The sequence below is a fragment of the Carcharhinus amblyrhynchos genome, chromosome 13 (assembly GCF_965287045.1).
Source record: "Carcharhinus amblyrhynchos chromosome 13, sCarAmb.v2.hapA, whole genome shotgun sequence".
Taxonomy (NCBI): Eukaryota; Metazoa; Chordata; class Chondrichthyes; order Carcharhiniformes; family Carcharhinidae; genus Carcharhinus; species Carcharhinus amblyrhynchos.
This window is the reverse complement of record NC_137336.1, coordinates 81,001,843-81,022,701: the sequence shown is the minus strand read 5'-3', so window position 1 is coordinate 81,022,701 and position 20,859 is coordinate 81,001,843.

The window sequence follows — 20,859 nt, the reverse complement described above, 5'->3', positions numbered from 1 at the left end:
AGCCACCAAAGAAAATACGGAATCCACGGCAAGAGAAGTGAGTTAGCAGTGATTTTGAACGGATTTTCCAGTTAAATGTTGCAGCCGACTACATTGCATATGATGCAGCATTCAACATCAAACAAATAGCTCGACAACCCGAAGACAGGTCGCGTTGCGAAAAGTGATGCAGATGTAAAATTGGGATCCAGCACTATATCTGTTCCATGGATTGTGTTGAAGTGGCTTCCGTGCAGCTAAAAAAAAGAGGGCTCCAAATATAGAATCATTCCACATTTGGATGTCATTCTGCCCATCAAGTATGTACTGTCTCTCGGAAAGAGGATCTCACCCAAGCTCATCCCCATGCACTATCAACGTAACCCCATGCATTCACCATGACTAATTCAACTAACCTGCAGATGAATACTCAGGTGCAGTTTAGCATGGTCAATGCACCTGCCATGCACATCGTTGTCACTATCAGATGAAACCTGAGAACCCGAAGGAAATCCAAGCAGACACAAACAGACAGACAAGGACCCAAGGCTGGAATCGATTCTGGCGCCCTGCTGCTATGAATCAACAGAGCTAACCAATATGCCGCCGTGATCCTTGGCTGAATCCGCAACTGCAGGGACCAGGCGAGATGATTCTGGCATATATGCTCTCGCCATGTAATTATATGTAGGAATTATCTGGCTATTCATATCTCGCTGAGCGAGAAATTGGAGGTGTCATTTCAGGCGACTGCAGTGTTAATGACAGTTAAGATTGCAAGACTTTGCAAGACGTTAATGAAAAAAATCAACCATTGTCACAAGGGTCAAAGAATATATGTTATCGCAATAATGGACAAGTGACAGTCGTGTTCTATTTTGAATGCAGGGTAATCTGTCATGTTAGAACCTCTTATTGAAGTTCTGTTTTACTTTGTTCAAATATTTTTGAAATTAGAATAAATGGATATTTAACCCCGTTCTTTAACTCCTCCCTGAATTTCCTCTGGGTTAGTGCATAAATGCAGGTGTTGGTGCATGAACTCAGAAGCTGTAACATGTATCCACATTGCTGAGCGACATATTCTGGATTGGTAAAGCTTTTGTCTGTGTAATTGTAGTTTACAGTTCTCCAGGTTAACAAGTGCACAATATATGGAATCCACAATAGTATAAAATTGGCAGACAAAGCAAAAAGTAATATAATGGATTTCCTTCGGCTCTCCACTTCTGGGTCAATATGATTCTCTGATTTACTTTGTTCCCTAAGGCTCCTCCGCAGCTTAGTGACAATTATAATATTCCTAGCAGTCAGAGTGTTGAAAACCAAAATCAGAGCAAATGGAAGCAATGGTGTTAGTACAATGTCAATCCGCTCATACACTATATAAAATGTTGAGGTATGATAGAGATCTTTCTCAATGCAAAACCATGGTACATTGTCAATAATGATTGAAGGGCGAAAGGCAAGGCACCAGGGAATGCATCTCACACAGCTGATAATGGTCACTGTTATGATAACCACAACCGCAGTTCTCTTGGTACAATATCGTAGTTTCAGTGTCTGGCAAGAAATGGCTACAAACCGATCAAAGGTAAAAACCACTGTGAACCAAACGGAACAATTCGTTGCTGAAAGAAATAAAGCTGCTTTCAGCGCACACACTGGAGTAATAGATAAAAAATTGACAGGGAAATACATAGTATTAAGTCGATTCAATATAACATCGGTGATGACGAGTAGTAGATCTACTGAAGTCATTGCCATTAGGTACTGAGTGATACATTTGGAGAGGCCACATTTCCCTCGTTTCAGGATCACAATCGCCACCGCGTTAACTGTAACAAATAGAATTAAACATCAACAATTTAGTAGACAAATTCACAGGTAAATACTTTATCATTTGAATAAGAGTCAATGTAAAAATTGCAAATGACATTCACTGCAGCAAATTGATTGCCTTTCTATAGAAGAATACGATGATTTGATTTGGTTTATTGTCACATGCATTGGGATGGAGTGAAAATTGTTTCTTGTGCATTTTATAGACAAGATTAAGCACGGAGTGACAAACAAAACGTTAGGGTGTGGAATATTGTTTTTCAGTTGCACGTGCGGTGAAGAGAAGATCAATTGAATTTATGATACCGCTGTTTAATCTCTAAAGAAAGTGTTCTTGAGTCGGTTGGAACGTGTTTTCAGATGTGTGTTTGTTATTTTCCCGAATGAAGAATGTGGAAGGTAGTATTCCCGCAATGTCCGAGGTCCTTGATTTTGCTGACTGCTTTCCAGAGGAAGTAGAATGAGTAAACGAAGTCAGTGGATTTGAGGCTGGTTTGCCTGATCGACTGGGCTACGCTCGCAACCCTCTGTCGTTCCTTGCGGTCTCGATCAGAGCAGCAACCATAAAAGCTGTTCTCACCATGTGACATCCGGGACTCTGCTTTCTATGGTGAATCTGTAAATATTGGGAAGTGGACAGGACCGATTTCCTTTGCCTTGTGAGAAAGTAGAAATGTTGGTGGGCTTTCTTAACTAAAACATCGTCTTGCAGGGGCCAGAGCAGATTGTTGGTGATCTGGACACCAAGAAACGTGAAGTTCTGAACCATCTCCACTTCATCACTGTCGATGTAGGCAGATGCAGATCCCCCACTGAGCTTCTTGAAGCCAATGGCTATCTCCTTCGTTTTACTGACATAGAGATTTGTGTCATTGCACCATTTGAGCAGAATCTCTATCTTTTTTCGTATCCTGCGTGACCTCATTGATTGAGGTTCGACTACTACAGTGATATCATCAGAAAACTTCAAAAATGCAATTGAAATGGATTTTTGCCACACGGTCATATTAATTAAACAAAATAGCAAAGAGTACAAAACTTCAATGAATTGAACATAAGAAAAAAACACTATTAATCGTTGTTAATAGTGAATCGAAAAAAAGTCACAACGATCTGTAATGGCAAGGGTTATTTTGTTTGACTATGTTTTTGCTGAATATTTGGCAACGTCGTGGTCATACTTCTAAATCTCAAAGTGTGAAAAGAACAGCAGTAACCCTGACATGCGTCAAATGGAACCGAATCTAATCTTGAGGAATGATAGCTTGACATAAATAAGAATTCTGGTTCTGTATGTCCGCAGAAGGAGGAAACGGTCACTTTCACCAGAGCCGGCAGTCTTAAGCAAATGATGTGCGTAAGTTAACTATATAGACAAGTGTAAATGGACAACCAGCAGAACCGGATGAATGGAGAAAAATAAGAAAGTGGGGAAACAATTGGCGCTCGGTCCGTTTGCTGGCGCTGACAGTTAATAAAATCTTGTCTGATCTAATCGTGGCCGAAAGTGGGCTTCGCCTTTTGACGCCCCCCCCACCACGCCCCTCACCAACGCCACCCCCCCCCTCCCACCACCCCAGCCCCGCCCCCACTGAGTCTCGACTCCAATATGAATCGAAAATCTTTTTCAATAGGCTTTTGTTACATTCAGTTATGCTCTTCGGCAAAGAATTGAAACGTACTGATCCGCCCCGCCCCCTCCCCCCCGCCCCCCACCCCACTGCATTAACCTATTAACCTTCCTCTTCAATTGTCAGTGGATTAAATTTAAAAGGGACAAGATAATATACGTTGGGATTAGATTGGTTCATGTTCGGCATTATTATTAAAGGACAGGGCATAGTTAATTATTTATAATGCGGAAGGTAATCTGGAATTTGGACTATGAGCGCTCATGATACGCTCACAGTTGATTTGTCAGCGAAACTCATTCCTGCTCTCAGAATGGAAACTGATGATCGCTTGCAATAGCAGTAAATTCTGAGCTTTTTAACTGCAAGGGTGCACAACATTATGCCACCCAGGCTATCAGAACGTGCCAGGAGAAACAATTGAGTTGGACTCTGATATACAGGGAATACTTTCAAAGTGTAAATATGGCACAGGCAGCGAATTATCTTAACTAGGCTGGAGGAATATGACAAAAGAAACAGAAGACACAAACTGAGAGAGAAAACTTGGAAAAGCAGGACACATGAATCTCAATATGCAAGAATAACTGATTCCACTTGGAAAATACATTCTGAAAAACTATGTAATTTTTGGTACGTTTGTGAAACAGACTGAGAATATAATATGATGCACCCACCCATATTTCTGAATGTGGGAGCTCTAGTTAAGAATGCGCTAAACAATGCACTTAAGCTTCATAAATGGAGACAGAAAAGAAAAACAAGGATGTGTTAGGGAACCTTTCGAAATAATGTTTAGAGAGGAGCTGGGGGACTGTTTGATATTCCGAAAATGGCTTCAGAATTGACATTCAAGGAAAGGGTGAAGATGAGGGGCACTGGAGCTTCATCAGGACTTATGGACATAATTTTTGTTGCGTGCCTAGAAATGTTGGCGCTGCTTCATGATGGATGGAAAAGCTAAAGTGGGAATAACCCTTTAAAATCACAACATGCTTCGATATTTAATTTGGCTGGTTCGAGGGTAAGTAAACAAATGACGTTGTTGATTAGAACAGACAGACACTGAACAACGACAAAAATTAAAAGTGACTGTTTCAATTTATATCGCACTTTGTTATGGCAACAAACATTTGCATGATTTGGGGAACGAAACAGGTTCTGCCGTAACTTTCTGAAAGTGAATTGAATCTCCACTTAGAAAAGGAAAACGTTCAGGTGACAAGAAAAACCAGGAGCATGGAACTATGTTTTAATGTCTATCCGACGATGTATTTCATTCTCTTCTTTATGATTTCATGGAATCAACAGTTGCTATCATGTAAAAAGGCAACGCACTCAGGTGTCCAATTTTGCATGATAGATTCACGAGCCTTCTTTTATAAAATAGAAGGTAAGCTAGTTGGGTGACTTGTAGAATCCCTACAATGCAGAAGAAGCCATTCGGCCCTTCGAATCTGCACCACCAACAGTCTCCCCCTCACATCCCCCTCCGCCACCGAACCCCACCTCCACCCCCGGCCCGCCGAGCCGTATTCCCACAACTCCACAACTTTACCCCGCTAATCCCTCGAACCAGCACCCTAAGGCACACCAAAGGGCAATTTAGTATTACCAATTAACCTAACCCGCACATCTCTGGACTATGTGTGGAAACCCACGCAGACACAATGTGCAAATTTCAGACAGACAGTGACCCAAGCCGGGAATCGGACCCAGATCTCTGAAGCTGCAACACAGCCCTGTTCAACACTGTGCCAGTGTGCCGACTCTTAATTAGCATCGGAACTTGTCTAGTAATCGATTCTGTTAAGTACCCAGACAACAAACAGCAACAAAGCAGTCGGTTCATCTTATTTACTCTGATAATTAAATAACGACGGTAAAACGCATTAATTATCAGCTTGGCTGTGGTGCGCATGTCTCGACATCGAAAAGGAAAAAGGATACTTTTTTCAAAATGCTTTATTCAGTTAAGATATAACAAAAACGATAATTGTTCTTTGTGAACCCAGTTTATTTTCTAAATCCCACCTATTAATACCAAGACTTAATTAAAGCTGGTGAATTTTGGTAAAATAGAAACCTGAACATTTTTAGTGAAATAAACATTTTCACGACCACAAGACATGACGACATTTTTCACCACCAATGGAGCATTGTCACTGTTGTATGTTACGAAATGCATCAGCTGATTTCCACATCAATATTAAAATGTCAATATAATATATACGCTTCTAATATTAATTGGGTGTAGGTTTCGGCCCCCGCATCCAGGCTAAAGCTGTTTATTTCTATGAAATATTGGAATAAGATACGAAAGCAAATTGGCAAAGGAGAAGGGGCTGAATTTGTCGAAATCGAAATGTTGTCTAACCTGCCTCCACACTGCAATATTCCGCGGGTCCTTCCTTCTGTGACCGAAATCTGTAGTCAGATTTAAGTATATAAAGTTTTGACACAGGTAGTGTGTCTAGCTGAGGTACAGTTGACTCATTTAATAGTGTAGCTTGCATCATGAAAAAGTTGACAAATGAGCGAAATTCAAGTAATAATTCAGCGAGACTATCAATGGTGTTGAAAATAAGACTTGTGCTGTCAATTATCGGTTTTTCAGTGTTGAAATGTGGAGAACGTTTTCAAAGTGCATTGCAGTTGACTACAGGCTTACCTTTAGTTGACGTGTGGGTATTAGTTATTATCTTGAGTGTTTATATACTATAACCTGTTGTATAATGCTCACTGAATCTTTCTTCCGTTAACGCATAAAATATACGCTGTATGGGGAGCCCGGTGGCACTATGGTTCACACTGCTGCCTCACAGCGCCAGGGATCCGGTATTAAATCCAACCCCGGGTCACTGCCTGTGTGGAGTTTGCACATTCTATCCTTGTCTGCGTGGGTTTCCTCTGGGTGCTCCAGTTTCCTCCCGCAGACCAAAGAATGCGAATCAATTTGATTAGCCATTCCACACTGATTCTAGTTTCACAGGATTAGCAGAGTAAATATGTGGGGTTACGAGAATAGGGCCAGGGTGGGATTGCCGTCGGTGCAGCGTCAGTGGGCCGAATGTCCTCCTTCTGTACTGTAGGGATTATATGATTCTATGCTTCTATGTTTCTATATATACTTGAGCACCCTTATTTACGCAATTTACTATAGACAAGCCTTTCCTCTATTGAAAAAAAAATACGTGTTTACTGTGGTGTTAAATGGCGAGGAGAGAACCATCAAAACATAGCGCAACATGCGTAGTTTCGTGTCAGTCGTCCCTTGCAAACAATACTTGCCATTTATTCGCATTCGCAACAACGGTCGTAAATATCTGCCCATATGACAGGGAAATTAAATCATCCGCCGATATTTAGATACTTATTCTCGCATTTGCTCTTTTGGTAAAAATGGATAAGAAACAATGTAACGAAAGGTTCTCACAAAATTGACTCTGTTAAGCACTGAAGAAAATAAAAGCCTTGTAAATAATCCCCCTACAGCCAACAGTAACATTACTCCTGGTTTAAACGGTAGCACGGAATTACATCTTTATCACTCAGAGGGAAAAAACAGAAATATGTTGAAGTACAAGGCAGGGAGCAAGCGTAAATAAGAAATCAACATTAGTTATCAACATTCAGACTGGATGCAAAGCCTTACCAATAATGCCAATGGCTGCGAGAAGAGGGTAGTAGATGCATTCTATCTGATATATCACTGAGTATTCCATTATCTGTGAGGTAAGGATAATGGTGGCTGCAACTGATTATATATCATTGCGTGTTTGAATGAGCCAACAGTAAAATGAGAGAGATCGCCCCGTTGAGAGTATCTCACTGGTTACATCATTTTAAAGGATTTGTTACAGTGATTTAACAAACAGCCTAGGGAGAAAAAACGAAGTTAACGATCATGATGTTGTTTCACAATTGTTTAAAGAAAGAAAATAAATGTGTTGGTAGCAACACAGCCATTGCGAGAGGTGTACCATTGAGTGAATAGAAACAGGATTAAGAACCTACTCAATGAAACAACACTCTACATTGATATTTGAACATTTAGTAGTTCATTCGTAGTTTGGGCTTTTGAAATAAATTGGAATCTTACATTTAACATCATTCTGACATGAGGATCTATCGTAGTTCCTTTACCATTTCAGGGCAACTCTCTTGGGATAACTTCACACGATATTCGGAGCATTAGGGCTTCAGTAGATGCAATAACTCAAGAAGAAACAATAAATGTTGCCCCCTCACAGAGGAATTCTTGAGGGCTCGGACTCCTTCCCCACAGAACAGTCACCTGATGGGGTTTAGGAAGAACACGAATATTTCACCTTTTCGATTTTAACTGAGAATAGCAGCGATCACTCGTCATGCCGGTTTTCGGTAGGAGGTCCATGCACACCACGCTAAACAACTTAACAGAAAAACTTTGACACGAACAGTAGGGAAACTAGTTCCGGCTTTCTGAAAATTGACATAACTCATTAAAGTTGGTGAAAGGTTTCAAAATTAGAGTCTGAGCAAGTCAATATCCAGGCTTCGCAAAATGAGTTTGGCCACAGTTTGCCCTGGGATAAGATTTAAGAGACTGATTGTAGCGCAACTGGTGACAGAGCTCCCACGTTCTCTCAGGCCGATGAACACTACTCTTCCATTTAGATCCGTTGTTTTCCCTTCAATCTGCTGTGTCACTTATTCAAATATTCCCCTCAACGTGGCATATCACCTTACCAGTCTTAAAGACAGCCTGTAGTATATTCACCTATTCAAGGTACTTCTTCACCTATTCGTACCACCCAGCCACAATATTCCCTTCAGTCAATAGTAAATTAATAGTACAATATTAGTAATAGCGAATACTGCAGTCCATACAATCTTGCCAAGTTACTCTCTTCAACCTGTCATGTCACTTAACGACAACATCACCATCAGCTTTCCATAGAAAACATATATTGTATCCATAGCCTGTCGTATCACCTATCCACAAAATTCTGTTCAGCACATCTCCCCGGCAACGAATTTCATTCCATTCAGCAGATATAACTAGCCAATACCGCCCAGCTAGTCATGTACATTCATTTACAATTTCAAACCATTTCATTCCGTTAAGCGAGCCCATCTGCCCACTGTGTTCCATCTGTCCTTCTAAAAATATTATATCCATCGTGATAGTTTTGACTCATCTATTACAACTACCTGCGTGTTCCTTGAAGTTTAAATGGATCACGAAGTAACGTTACCTTGAATGCATTTGATCCCACTCCACAGTGTGCCTTTCGGCGCCGCACTGATATACACAGAAATGCCTTCGATGCATCTAGTCCGCTGTTCCAAAGAAATTCCGCCAGTCAATGTTTACAGCTTGCTGCAACATTCCTTTAAGCCCTCCAAGCATGATGTTTACAACATTTTCTTATAAAGGCAGAATTTGTGTTAAATTCCCCTTGAACACCTCTATCCATAATCATCACTGTAGTTCATCGATCACATATTATCAATGTGTCATTTAGCCCATCTCATCTGTAATGCGTTGTAATGACTGAAGCCCGAAATGCCGAAGTATTGAATGTTCGTTCAGGGGCCGTGGGCAGCGCTGTTTACGTGAACGTTTAAATTATCCATCCTTGAGAAGTTGGTGGTATTCTGCCTTTTTGAATCTATGCTGTCTGTGTGTTTCACAAAGACTCTTGGATCTACTAGAGAGGGAGTTATAGGCATTCTACCAGGAGACCGCGATGGAACGGTGGCAGACCATCATGTTAGGATATTGTGTGGCTTGGAGGTGAACTTGCAGTTTTTCCGATTAACCTGATGTTCTTCTTCTTTTATTTGATAGCGTTCGGGGGTTTTGAAGATGTTTGTGAAGGAGGCTTGATGTAATGCGCCCATGGTACACTAAACACACTGATGGTAATATGTACTGATGGTCAAGGGAGAGAAGGTATAAGATAGTGGGTGAGTTTTTAACAACCAGCATCTTTGCCTTGGATTGTGTAGAACTCCTTGAAAGTTGTTGAAATTGCACTCACACAGGGAAGGTTAATGTTTGCTGGAGCAGAGGAGTGAAGGAGCAGAGAGAGAGATAAGAATTTACCTGTTAAAAACCTGTTTAAATATGTTTAAAGCACTTTGTTCCTTGTAAAACTGTTTAAATCATTTACATAAGAACATAAGAACATAAGAAATAGGAGCCGGAGTAGGCCATCTTGCCCTTCGAGCCTGCCCTGCCATTCAATAAGATCATGGCTGATCTGTCGTGGCTCAGTTCCACCTTCCCGCCCTCTCCCCATAACCCTTAATCCCCTCTCTTATCAAAAACTCATCAACCCGCGTCTTAAAAGTATTTAGCGAGGTAGCCTCCACCACTTCAACGGGCAGAGAATTCCAGAGATTCACCACCCTTTGAGTGAAGGAGTTCCTCCTCAACTCCATTCTAAACCGCCCCCCGTGGGCTTTTTGTATTTACCTCTTTAAGAATTCTGAGGGAATGGTTAGAAGGGAGTTGTGGACCAGCAAGCTTTAATTATCAGGTGGTCACACGGTGAGGCCTTCCATTGTTTGCTGGAGCAGAGGAGTGAAGGAGCAGAGAGAGAGATAAGAATTTACCTGTTCAAAACCTGTTTAAATAAGTTTAAAGCACTTTGTTCCTTGTTGAACTGTTTAAATCATTTAAAAACATTTCCGTGGGCTTTTTGTATTTACCTCTTTAAGAATTCTGAGGGAATGGTTAGAAGGGAGTTGTGGACCAGCAAGCTTTAAATCAGCACCAGGTTTAAAAAGAGGCCTGGTGTAGACAGTGGGCAGCGGAGTGAGAGGGAAGCAGAGTGAGCTACTAGGGCTTAATATCAAAAGGGCTGGAGAGAAAAAGGGCCAGGTAAGTGCGTGTGGAAATTTTCAATACTACTACAATGAATAATGGAGGGGCATGTGATGTGTTGTTTCTGTATGATGTGGGAACTGGTGGACCCCAGGGTCTTTCCCAGTGACCATGTCTGCAGTAAGTGCAGGTTGCTGGAAGTGCTCCAGCTCAAGGTGGATGAGCTGGCCTCTGAGCTACATTCACTGGGGCTCACCAAGGGGAGGGAGGGTGACATTGTCAATGGGGTGCTAGTGACATCCACCCCCCCAGACTGGCTAACTCTAAGGGTCAGGAACAAGAGGGGGCTGCTGAGAGGAGGAAGGTGGTTGGGGAGAGGAGGAAGTGGGGTGGGGAGCGGAGGCCTCAGCCTCTCAATCTGCATAACAGGTTTGAGGTTCTTGCTTCCAGTCTGGACGAGGACGAGGGAGGTGAGTTTGGTGAGCAAACTGCACACGGTACAGTGATACAGCAGGACATAGGCAAGGAGAAGGTGAAAAGGAACGTAGTAGTGATTGGGGATAGTTGGGTAACGGGTATTGACACTGTCCTTTGTCACAATGACAAAGTGCACAGAAGGGTGTGTTGTCTGCCTGGTGCTCGGGTCCAGGATGTCGCATCTGGGCTGCTGAGGAACCTGGAGTGGGAGGGTGAGAATCCGGTCGTTGTGGTACATGTGGGTGCCAACGACATCGGCAAAATGCGAACTGAGAATCTGGGGAGGGAGTATGAAAAGCTGGGAATGGAATTAAAGAGTAAAACCGACAAGGTGGTTATCTCTGGGCTACTGCCTGAACCGAGTGCAGACGGGCGTAGGGTTGATAGAATTAAGGAAGTGAATGGGTGTCTCAGGGATTGGTGTGGGAGGAATGGGTTTGAATTTATGGGGCATTGGCATCAGTATTGGGGTAGGTGGGACCTGTTCGGGCGGGATGGGGTTGGTCTGAACCATGCTGGGACCAGAGTGCTGGCGAATAGAGTAAAGAGGACTGTAGACAGGGCTTTAAACTAATTGGGGGGGGGGGGGGGGGAGGTAGGGTGCGAGGGTAGGTGACATTACGGGGTCTAGAGTTGAGGAGAGGGTACAGGTAAGGGAAGAGGCCGAGGATGTCCCAATAATAGAGGGAGTAGGGGGCGTGAGTATGGTTGGTGGCGTTATGGCAAATAGGGTCCAGGTGAAGGCTGGGATGAAGGCACCTTTATCTGAATGCACGAAGCATTCGGAATAAAGTGGATGAGCTGGTGGCGCAGATCAGCACAAATGGATATGATCTGATGGCCATTACAGAGACGTGGCTGCAAGGTGACAGGGACTGGGAGCTGAATGTCCAGGGGTATCAAGTGTTTAGGAAGGATAGGCGGGAGGGAAAAGGCGGGGGGCGGGGGGTGGGGGGCGGCGGCGTAGCTCTGCTGATTAAGGATATCATCAGGGTAGTAGCAAGGGATGATATAGGAACCAAAGAGCAGAAAGTGGAATTGTTGTGGGTGGAGATTAGGAACAGCAAAGGGAGGAAGACGCTGGTGGGTGTCGTCTATAGGCCCCCGAATAATGATCTGGAGGTGGGGCGGGCTGTTAACGCGCAAATAAGTGCGGCGTGCAGGAATGGGACGGCCGTAGTTATGGGGGATTTCAATCTACATATACATTGGTCGACCCAAGTTGGACGCGGTGGGCTCGAGGAGGAGTTCTTGGAATGCTGCCGGGATAGTTTCCTGGAACAGTGTGTGTTGGAGCCGACGAGGGAGCGAGCTATTTTGGATCTGGTGCTATGTAATGAGGCGGGTAGAATTAGGGACCTTGCGGTGAAGGATCCTCTTGGGGAGAGTGATCATTGTATGGTGGAGTTTCTGGTGCAGATGGAGGAGGAGAAAGTGGGTTCCCGGACGCGCGTCCTTTGTTTGAATAGAGGGGAGTACGGTAGGATGAGAGAAGAATTGGCGAATGTGGACTGGCGGAGGGCGTTGGAAGGTTGGTCTGCTGAGGAGCAGTGGAGAATCTTTAAGGATATCTTTCTTGGTGCTCAGCGGAAATTTATTCCGATGGTCAAAAAGGACCGTAGGAAGAGAGGTAATAAGCCGTGGATAACGAGGGAGGTGAAGGAAAGTGTTAAATTAAAAGCGGAGGCGTTTAGAGTAGCGAAGAGTGGGCGAGAAGAGGATTGGGAGAGGTTTAAATGTCAACAAAGATTGGCAAAGAAGTTGATAAAGAAGGGTAGGAGAAACTATGAAGCTGGGCTAGCGCTTAATATAAAAAAGGATAGCAAGAGTTTTTATAAATATATAAAAACTGGTCCCTTAGAGGATGAGAAGTGGGACTTAGTGGTAGGGGATGGGGATATGGCTGAGGTCCTGAATAACTTTTTTGTTTCTGTCTTCACGGAGGAGGACGTGAATAATTTGCCGGGTGTTAGAGATGGAAAGGTGGTAGGACTGGAGGGTCTTAATGACATTACTGTTACTACAGAGGTGGTGCTCGACAGACTGGAGGGGCTGATTGTGGACAAGTCCCCAGGACCGGATGGAATGCATCCGAGGGTTCTGAAAGAAATGGCAGAGGTGATAGTGGATGCCTTGGTGGTTATTTTCCAGACGTCGCTGGATTCCAGGGAAGTGCCAGAAGATTGGAAAGCGGCTAATGTTACGCCGTTGTTCAAGAAGGGTGCCAGGCAAAAGGCAGGGACTTATTGGCCGGTTAGTTTAACGTCTGGTGTCGGTAAAATGTTAGAATCTGTCATCAAGGAGGAAATAGCGAGGCATCTTGAGAGGAATTGCTTGATAGAGCAGACGAAGCACGGTTTCATTAAAGGGAAGTCGTGTCTGACAAATTTACTGGAGTTCTATGAGGATGTGTCTAGGGCGGTGGATAGAGGAGAGCCGGTGGATGTGGTCTTTCTTGATTTTCAGAAGGCGTTTGACAAGGTACCTCACAAGAGGTTATTGCAGAAGATCAGGTGACATGGAGTTGGGGGTAGGGTGTTAGCGTGGATAGAGGATTGGTTGTCAAATAGGAGGCAGAGAGTGGGGGTCAATGGGTGCTATTCGGATTGGCGGATGGTGACTAGTGGAGTGCCCCAGGGGTCGGTGCTGGGGCCTCAGCTATTTACCGTTTATATAGATGATCTGGAGGAGGGAACCGAGTGTCGAAATTTGCTGATGACACCATGATTGGCGGAACGGCAAATTGTACGGAGGGTGTGGAGAGTCTACAGAAGGATCTAGATAGGCTGGGCGAGTGGGCCAGGAAATGGCAAATGGAATTTAATGTTGGCAAGTGCGAGGTGGTCCACTTTGGTCGGAATAATGGTAGGAAGGACTATTACTTACGTGGCGAAAAACTTCAGCAGGCGACAGTGCAGAAGGACCTTAGGGTCCTTCTTAAGGGGGGGTAGTTATCGGACGGATGTCAGGGGTAGGTTCTTTACCCAGAGGGTGGTGAGGGATTGATCACGATCAATAGTTTGGTGGGATCACATTGTACAAACAGTGCTGACAACTGTAAGGTGAAGCCGATGTATAAATTGATGTGCATGCAAAGTGAAATTCTCACCTTTCAAACGGACGCCCATTTCATTAAAGTTTCAAACCCTCTTCTCAGTTTGCCCTTTCCTCCTGCCGGGACTCTCCCGTGATTAGCAAGTCATCCCAGTACACCACAAGTTGAGAAATGCTGTCCAATACACTTTCCAACATTTGGGCGAAATAGCACAGACCAAAGATGCTCCAAGATTGTACACTGATATAATGTTTTATATAATATGATGGATTTTGTTGCTAACTAACCGCCTGGAATATTCATCGAAAGCCATCTGTTGGATGGCGGGGCTGATTTCTAACGACGTGCACTAAATATTAGCTACTAAATGGACATAGATATCCTCATTTATGAAAAAGGTCTATCTACCTATCTCAGATTGTTAGTTTACAGTTAATTTTTAATGCCCACATATTGTTACAGTGAAAATTTTTTGAATATGGAGTAAGCACACACAGCAAGTTCAGAAAACTGTAGAGCTCTTACGACACCTAGCGGCCCAATCTTCACATCTCCATTTCTCGTTTATTACTGAGGGCACACAGCATTGTGCACGTACGAGAAAAAAAAAGTAGAAATAGCCTGGGCGATCAAATAATTATGACTTTCGCCCTTTGATTCTTCCTAGTTTCCTCTGGGAAACCGCTGAGCATTTGCAAAGTAGCTGCTGAAATGCTCCATCCTGATTGTTTGGTATCTCGTCGACATAATTTTATGTGCTTCAACCACCCTTTACCTCTGACACTGGGCCTGTGACCCTCAATGACTCAACAAGTAAATGTGCGATTTAAACTTTGTTTAGGGTATTGCAACCTTAGTTGATCCCACTGTCTTCAACGAGATTATCTTTTCCCATCAAATCTACTCTAAATCTCCTGCCCCTCGGTTTAAATCTTTGACCGCCTGGTTACTCACCCCACTTCTCAGGAGAAACATTACCCAATAGATGTCCCCCATTATTTTTACACATCTGTCATGTCAAGTCTCAGCACTCTGTATTACAGCCCCAGCTTACTAGCCGCTCTTTATAGCTAAAATACGCTAGCCCAGGCAAGAAACTGGTGAATATCCTCTGCACCATTGCTTGTGCAATCACGCCGTTCTTGTAGTGCGCTAGCTAGTATTACAAACAATATGCTAACTGTGGACGAACGGGCGTTTTATTCAGTACATGCCAATCTTCTAATCAACTTGGAAAACTTGTACTCAGATAATAGTCTATGTTCTGCATTTAGATTGTTAATAGCTGAAGGCCCAACATTTTTTCATTTGGTCCTCCAACAATTGTTGCATGCCAACTTGAAACTGTGTCTTCTTTTCTATTCAATGACTTTTTTCCCCCATTTTTAATTCCCAATTCGTCTCAATGTTTTAAACCATATCCCATATATTTTAATAGTGAGTTAAAACCCTTTGGGGCTACTTTAGTGAATGCTTCCTGACAATCCAAATGCAGCACACTGACTTGTTCCCACCTTACCTATCTTCTTAAATGCATCCTCAATATTCGCTCACAGATTTTTTCATCCTCTGTTTTCTCTGCACAAATCCTCTGACTTTCCATGCATCTAAATCCAATTTTGCCTCGCAGTGATGTCAAGCTGTCTGGCCTGCAGTTTCCCATTATCTCCCTGAGACATTTTTAAACAACGGGATTAAGACCATGATTGCAATCATTGCGAACTCTCCGACTTTCCAATTAATTCTAAAAGAGTAAATACAATTCAACCTCTATCTTGCTGATACCTCATTATTAAACTCTGATTGGCCCATTCGGACACTTTGTTCCCACCAATCCCAAGGATGCCTCCAGTACTGGTTCCCTGTTAATGCTCACACCCGAATTCCTTATTTTTAGTCGATATTTGCTTTCACATTACCTTTGAATTGTTCTTGAACGTTCTCTTAAATTCCCGTTCTCCTTTGTCGAATGGCTGCTCTCAAAAATTTCTTCCCCTTACCTATCCTCAGGAAACATTTACAGACAATTTGTGCATTAGGTTTTGGAGTATATTTTCTTGAATCTGTCCTGAAGAATTGTTGATGACATTTTCTTGAAAGCTAAAACCTTTCCTTCCTCAGCTTTGCAACTCCATTTGACGATTTTGTCCTATCATTGACTATTTTTGTCAGTCAGGTTCAATATTACTTTTCTCGTCGGAGGTCTTGTCCCTGGAATGAAGGCATACATATTTAAAATTGTGTGCCAACTATTTTATGGCAGCAAGTTCGTGACTACAATCATATATTTTCAAGTGCTCAGTCAAATTCTACATTTGAGAGCTCATAATCCAGTGCTACGCCATTTGCTAAGATGGGACTTATCGTGCCAGGCTCAGAGGGAACTGAATCACATTTCAACACAAAGCAAATTGCTGTCACATTAATTGCACTCTTCCTAAGAAACCAATCTATTTTTAGACGATCACTGAAACTTCAGTCTTTAAAAAAAAACCCTGCTTGGTTTGTCGGTGCACTATTTTATAGACGATCTTGAACCAATTTCATGACCTTTATGAATGAGGCCCATTTCCTCTGGGACCTCTTTCCGTTTATCAATTCTATCGGCAGGAGGTTTCCTGATTGACCTGCTCAAGTTTGTCATTGACGTTTTCAATGCACCAAAGTGGAACCCGTGCTTTGTTTGTTTGACTGTCACACATGACAGGTATTGTGCAAGCTGTATTTTTTTTTCTCAGCTGCGCATGGACTGTTCTATAAAAGGGGACTGGGAAAGATCTCAGAAACTTTCCAATGGGAGCTGTAAAACCGGAGAGACAGCGAAAAGTGTTCGAAACAATGGAACGGCCAATAATTCTACAGATCGAGGATATTTACTACCCCGTGCTCGTAGCCATTGGTACACCAGGCAAGTCAGTATGTCCTGCTGCTTAATAGGTGCTGAATATGTCACTGTTAATGGTTCTGTATCGAAGAGAGAATGTGCTTGCAGAGTCGTTTTATTTCTAGCGTGTTAGCACAATGAACATTCATGCGTTTAGGAGCCCACACAGCCTCTGAGATGCTCTGCTGCTCGGCAGAATGAGGGACCTCAACTTTGCTGCCTATAATAAGAGATGGCGGGAATGAATCCCCACCACTCTAATAGTATAATGGATCACAAAGGAATGTGTTTTGATTTGTTATTTCAAGTCATTGGAGCGGCATTGACATGACAAGGATCGTTACCCATTCTCAATTGATGAGTAGATGATGACAACCTTTGTATTTAACCATTGATTTCTTTGACGTCTGACGACAGCCCCTTGATAATTATCCTGACGAAGGTTATGAGGCTTTGAGATATACTTTCTTTGAAACACATTTTGTTTGTTCCCGTTCCAATTCCGGTTCCACCAGTTCACATTCAGCTCACGCTCTTTTCCCTCTTTTCCCTATCGTACATTATAAAAGAGAAAGAGAGAGGTGTTTCAAATTATATTCAATTACCTGAAGTGAAGGTTTTATTTGAATGGATGTAGAGCAACGAACAAGGAACAAAGAATGGCACAGCACAGGAACGGACCGTCAGCCCTCCAAGGCTGTGCTGATCAGGATTCTTGAATAAAATAAAACCATATACACTGACAAATTCCGTTCATATCCTATTTATGTATTAGCCTCGTCGACCCTTAAATGCTGCTCCCTGCGCAGCGCATCCCAGACATTCTGTACACTCCCTGTAAAAAGATTGCCTCACGCATCTCCTCTGAAAATTTCTTCACGCACCTGAAACCTATATCTCCGAATTCTTGACTTTTCTGCCCCAGAAAAGAGCTTCGAACTCTCCACTCTGTCCATGCCACTCATAACCTTGTAAACCTCCATCAGGTCACCTCGCAACCTCCATCTTTCCATTGAGAACAAACTGTGTTTATCCAACCACTCCTCACACCCTCCAGGCCAGGCATCATCTTCGCAAACCTATTTTGTGCCCTGCCCAAAGCATCCACATCCTTCTGGTAGTGTGGCGACCAGAATTGTAGGCAGTGTTCTAAATGAGGCCTAACTATTGTTTTGTACAACTGCAGCATGACATGTGTATTCTTTTACTGAATGCCCCGATCGATGACGGCAAACATGCCATTTGCCTTCTTGAGTACCTTATCCAACTGCATTGTTAGTTTAGAGATCGGTGGACTTATACGCCCAGGTCTCTCCGGCTGTCCATACTGGTTAGGGTTCTACCATTTACTGTAGAATCCTAACATGCATTGGATTTTCCAAAACGTATTATCTCATGCTTGCCCGGATTAAATTTAAATTTTCAGTTAATGTGTTGGAATTTTGTTGAATGCTATTTGTCTCTAATTTTGCCGCTGGCATTCAAGTAAATGAAGAGACTCAAATGTAAAATTGTATAATTAGTTCCATTAACCTCCCGTGATTACATGGAATCTTGGCCCTGCGGATCATGCTGTACATGTTCCAGGAGGGATGTTCTTCCCGCCCAGCACAGCATAGACACTTATGCATTCAGATTCCTTCTTTAAACTCATCATCAGACCCATGTTCTAGCTTCCTGGATCATTCAGTCTACATTTCAGACCATACAACATCCTCTGTTGTCCCTTTGTTGGCTGATACGATTAATGGTCACCATTCTTCCGTTGAAAGTATTCACTTCATTGGCATCTCCCTCAAAGATAAGAAATGTCTTTTATCCCTTTTATGCCTTGTTCTTCCTATCTCTCCCCACCATGAACATTACAGTTATGCCCCCTAGTAACAGGTAGATCCAGACAAGGAAATGGTCTCTGCACCTCCACTCTATCTGTCCCCCTCATCAACGTGAAAACATCCATTAAGTCGCCTCTCATCCTCCGCCGCTCTAAAGCGTAAAGTCCCAGCTCCCTCAACATTTCCTCATAAGACATATCCACCAAACCTGGCAGTATCCCGCTAAACCTCCTCTCTCCAATGCTTCCATATCCTTCTTATAGTGAGGTGACCAGAACTGCGCACAATATTCCAAATGTGGTCTCACCAAGGCCCTGTATAGTTGCAGCATAACCCCACGACTCTTAAACTCAAACCCCCTGTTAATAAACGCTGACACACTATAAGCCTTCTTCACGTTCTATCCACTTGAGTGGCAACCTTCAGAGATCTGTGGATATGAACCCCAAGAACTCTCTGTGCATCCACATTCCTCAGAACCCTGCCGTTGACCCTGTAATCCGCATTCAAGTTTGTCCAAACAAAATGAATCACCTCACACTTATCAGGGTTAAATTCCACCTGCCACTTTTTGGCCAAGCTCTGCATCTTATCAATGCCTCTTTGCAGCCTACAAGAGCCCTCCACCTCATCCACTACTCCATCACTTTTGGGGCTATCAGCAAATGTACTAACCCACAATAAGCCCCCTCTTCCAAGTCATTGATAAAAATCACAAAAAGCAGGGGACCCAGCACTGATCCCTGTGGTACACCGCTGGTAACTGGCCTCTAGTCTGAAAATGTTCCCTCCGCCACATCCTTTGTCTTCTATGAGACAAACAGTTACTTATCCAATCAGCCAAATTTCATTCTATCCCACACCTCCTTACTTTCTTCATGAGCCTACCATTGGGGAACATTATCAAACGCCTTACTAAACTCCATGTATACGACATCAACTGCTCTATCTTCAAATGCACATTTAATTACCTCCTCAAATAAATCAATCAAATTTGCGAGGCAGGGCTTACTCCTCCCGAAACGTGCTGACTATTCTGGATTAAGCTGCATCTTTCCAAATGGCCATAAATCGTTTCCCTCAGGACCCTTTCTATTAACTTACCGACCACCGAAGTAAGACTAACTGGCTTATAATGACCAGTATTTCTCAGGGAAGACAATCGAGTTCAACTAATACGTTGGAGATGTTTTGAGGGGTTTACATACGACATGTGTGTGGACAATTCTGTTGATACTGTGTGAACAGAATTGTAAAAGTGATTAGTACAATACCGTGCAACATACTTGTGGCAAACAAGGATTAGGAAATAAGAAATAGGCGCTTGCAGAATTTCATAGCGATATATAATTCTACAATGCACAATTAGGTCTTTCGTCCTGTCGGGTTTGTTTCCAACTCTTTGTTAGGGCACATTATTCAGGCCCTACGCCCGAAACTGCGCGTAATTACCCCGCCAAAACCTTTACATATACTGGGGCAGCGAGAAGAAACTCATAAATCTAACGTGTGCATCTTTGGACTGTGGCAGGAAACCGGAGCCCCCGGAGTGAATCTATTCACGCATAGGAAGATTGTGCAAACTCCACATAGACACAGAAGGCAATAATTGACCGCTGGCCACTAACGTTGTGAGGCAGCAACGCGAAACACTGTGCCACTGTACCACCCCAAACGCCGCCACCCACTCCCCACCCCGCCCAACCAAAGATATTTCATTTGAATTCAATAAAGTTTCGTTTGGGGATTCCCCAGAAATCACTATTAGAAAACTTGTTTTTCCTGATGTTAATACATTGCGAATTTTCCCGACAAAATTTCGAAGTTGGCAGATTATACAAAGCTTGCAAGCATTGTGAGCTAATAAAGGGGTCGTGTCGAAATTGGACGGAACGCTAACGTGTTCTTGCAAAGAGTAGACAGCTGGTAAATTAATTTCAATGCAGAGTAATGGGAATAATTTCTTTTTGGGTGGAAGGACATGGAGAGACAAGACAAGATATCGAGTAAAACAATTGAGGAGAAATTGGATCTTGGTGTATCTCTGTATAAATTAAAGAAGGTGGTGGAGTTTGCTGAGGCAAATATGCATGAAAAATACAATATTCGGGATGCTATTCATCAGGGTCGGGGTACAAGAACTAGGAGTTTGTGTGGAATTTATATAAGTCATTATTTCAACCACAAGTAGAATATATCGGCGAGATCCAGCTGACACACTTTAGAAAGTATGTGCAGACATTAGAAATAATGCAGCCAACATTACAAGAGATGCTGCAGCGTAGAGGGACTTCAATTGTGAATCTAGATTGAAGAAATAAGGATTTTTTATCTCACAA